We start from the raw sequence: 3,454 nt of genomic DNA, 5'->3' as shown, positions 1-3,454 counted from the left end.
GTAAAGGGGGCAGAAGAAGCGAAAAGAAAAGAGGAAGGAGGCAGGAGAGAGAGAAAGGTAAAGAGGAATGAAGAGGTAAAGAAATGAGAGAAAGTCACTAAAGGGGACAGAGGAAAGAGGGGAAGTAATAGGAGAAGAAAGAGAAGGAAAGGTAGGAAGAGGGGAAAGAGTAGGGCAGATAGGGGGGGGGGGGAGACAAACGAGGGGATGTAGGAGAGGAGAAAGAGGGGGGAGGAGGGGGAAAGAGAAAGAGCGGGGAAGGGAGGGAGGGAGAAAGAGGAGGGGGAGGGGGAAGAGAATGAATTGGGAAGGGAGGGAGAAAGAGGGGGGAGGAAGGGGGAAGAGAAAGAGCGGGGGAGGGAGGAGAGGAAAAACAGGGGAGGGGGAAGGGGGGAGAGAAAGAGCGGGGGAGGGAGGGGAGGAAAAACAGGGGAGGGGGAAGGGGGGAGAGAAGAGCGGGGGAGGGAGGACAGGTAAATGAGCTGAGGGGAGAGGGGGAAGAGAAAGAGCGGGGGAGAGAGGGGAGGAGAAAGAGGGGGGGGGGGCAGAGGGAGGGGAAATGGGAGCAAAAGAGGGAGCATGATGGAGGAATTCCTATCAAAGAATAGCGCAGGACGTTTGAAGAGAAATCGAGCGTTTGTCCACTCACGCGCGCCGACATTCGCAAAGGGTATCTATCTCTCTCGCTGCAACTCGAAACCCCGTACGATGCTGGATGGTAATTTGACAGTTGCATATTGCTTGTGTAATGTGATATTAAAGTTTGGCGAAAAGCGCTGCAACTTGCAATGGCCGGCGAGTGATTGATTTTGCAAATCATGCCGTGCCATCCATCATCCCGTTTTCTTTACTTCCAGGGATCGCTCGGTGCGCTTCTTTTGTTTGTTTGTTTCATATAACTCTCATGATCATTTCTGGTATCAAGATTTTTATGATTAGCAGACTTGTCTCTGGTGTTATATCAAAGCCAGTAGATTGGAGATAATTTATTTTCTTCATAAATCCAGTCGCACGCACGCAGTCCACAAATCCAAAATTCGTAAATCCATTCCAATATTTATTTTCCCAAAAAATGCAAATCCGAAGCGAAAATCCCTCACCCCCCCCCCTCATAAAAATCCGAAACTCACGGATCAATCAGCTTTAGTAAATCCGGCTCATAAATCCACTTTATAAATCCGGTTCGGAGGCAGGCGGAGAGGATTATTATCTCCGGTGATATTATGAGTGGCATCTCCCAATGGCGCCGCGTGAATGGGCCTTTTTGTAGGAGAGATTTTGATTGATGGGGAAAGATGGGGCTGGAAGGGGGGGTGTAGGAGGGAGGGGGGATGATGGAGAAGGAGTGGAAGTGGGAGAGGGAGGGGGGGGGGGGGAAGGAGTAGCAGCGGCCGGGGAGAGGGAAAAGGGATGAGGGAGAGGAGAAGGAAGGGGAATAGGATAATGAGAGAGCAGGAAAAAAAAGGAAAAAAAAAACAACAAAACCAAGAGAGAACAGGGGCATAAGATCAAGAGACAAATATAAATAACCGATAAATAGAAAAAAAAACAAAAAAAAAACAAATAGGATATCAACCAAACAAATAGAATTACACCGGTTTCAGTGATAATCACACCCAAGATAATGAAAGAAAAACAACGCTTCAAAAAATTACATCCGCATCAGCTGTTGCAACGAACATATCGATTGAACACGAGCGCAGCGCCACATGCAATCAAAAGCAACATCGTAATACAGTAATATCCATAAGCCCACAATTGCCTGCACAGTAATTGCAACGCCTGCGAAGTGCTGATGGCCTTGGGATTAATTAATGGAGACTTTAAAAAATAACAAGGTGTTTAATCCTGGTACAGGTGGAGTTTAGAGAGGGATGAGGCGGGTGGATTGGATGGGGGGGGGGGGGGCAGGTGGAGGGAGGGAGGGAGAGAGAGAGACTGAGAGCGAAAGAGAGTAAGAAAGAGAGAGAGAGAGAGAGAGAGAGAGAGAGAGAGAGAGAGAGAGAGAGAGAGAGAGAGAGAGAGAGAGAGAGAGAGAGAGAGAAGGAGAGGTAGAAAGAGAAAGGAGAAGAGAGAGAGAGAGAGGGAGAGGATTAAGAAAAGAGAAAAGAGGAAGTGAGAAGCGAGAAGAGAACTATTTAGAGAAGGAAAGATGACAACTGCGCCTCAGCAATTAAAGTTTACTTCGTTTTACATAATGCCTCCGAGCATTAGGCACTCCAGCTGGGTCGATAAGTGGATCGTTTAGGCGAATTAAGATGATTTTCTGTGAAGTGAAGAAAAAGACGAAAGCATAAGAATGTCGGAAGGAAAATGAAACGCGGGAGAGGAGAACGGTGAACACGGATAAAATCAGGGCAAGGGAAAGAAATGCGAAAATGAAACGAAAGACAAGAATAAAAAGATAACTCCTCCCCTCCCCCCCCCAAAAAAAAAGAATAATAATTGCCATTTGCCATGCGCGAGGCTCATGAATTTCGTCCTGATATATCATTCGCTTGTTCTCCTTCCTCGGCGCTCTCCATTAGCAGACAAACTGGTGAATCTCTCGCCCCTCATGCTAATCTCCTGGACCCTCTACCCCTGCTCTCCCTCCCCCTCTCCTCCTCCCCCTACCCCCCTCTCTCTCTCTCCATCTCGGGCTCCTGCTCCCCATCCCCCTCAGTCAGACTCTCTGCCTGCCTCTCTCTCTCTCTCTCTCTCTCTCTCTCTCTCTCTCTCTCTCTCTCTCTCTCTCTCTCTCTCTCTCTCTCTCTCTCTCTCTCTCTTTCTCTCTCTCTCTCTCTCTCTCTGTGTGTGTGTGTGTGTGTGTGTGTGTGTGAGTATGTGTGTGTGGTTGTCCCTCCCTCCCTCCCTCCCTCTCCCTCCTTTTCCCGCTCCCCCTCCTCTTCTCTCCCCTTCTCCTTTACCCCCTTCCCCTTTTTCAGGGGATATGCCGCTCCCCTTCTCCCTCTCTCTTTCGCCTCCATCTCTCTTTCTGCTACTCTCTCCATACTTCTTTCCTCTTATCCCTTTCTCTCCTTCTCTCTTCTGCCCTTCCTCTTTCTCCATCTCCGTCGCCTCTTCTATGTCCTTCTTCTCCCGCCCCCCCCTCCCCTCTCTCTCTCATCTGCCTCCCCCTTTTCTTCCCTTTCCCTTCCCTTCCGTTGCCTTCTTTATGTTCCGCCTATTTCCCCTCCTTTTTTCTCTTCTCCTTCCTTATTTTCCTCTCTCACCTTTCCCTCTTTTCCCTCCTTCTTGCCGTTTCACTATTCTTTCTCCTCCCTCTCCACCTTTCACCCTTCGCTTGGTTCCCTCTTCCCACATTCTCATCCTCTGCCCCTGCCCCTTCAGTCCTTCCCACATTCTCATCCTTTCACTCTCCTCTGTTGATTCCATTTCCTTATTCCTTGCTTTTTCTCTCTTTCCGTTCTTCCTTCTCTTTCCGTTCTTGAATCACATTTCCCTGTTTTAA

Source organism: Penaeus chinensis, chromosome 13, assembly GCF_019202785.1.
Source record: "Penaeus chinensis breed Huanghai No. 1 chromosome 13, ASM1920278v2, whole genome shotgun sequence".
NCBI lineage: Eukaryota > Metazoa > Arthropoda > Malacostraca > Decapoda > Penaeidae > Penaeus > Penaeus chinensis.
Note: the sequence above shows the minus strand (reverse complement) of the source record.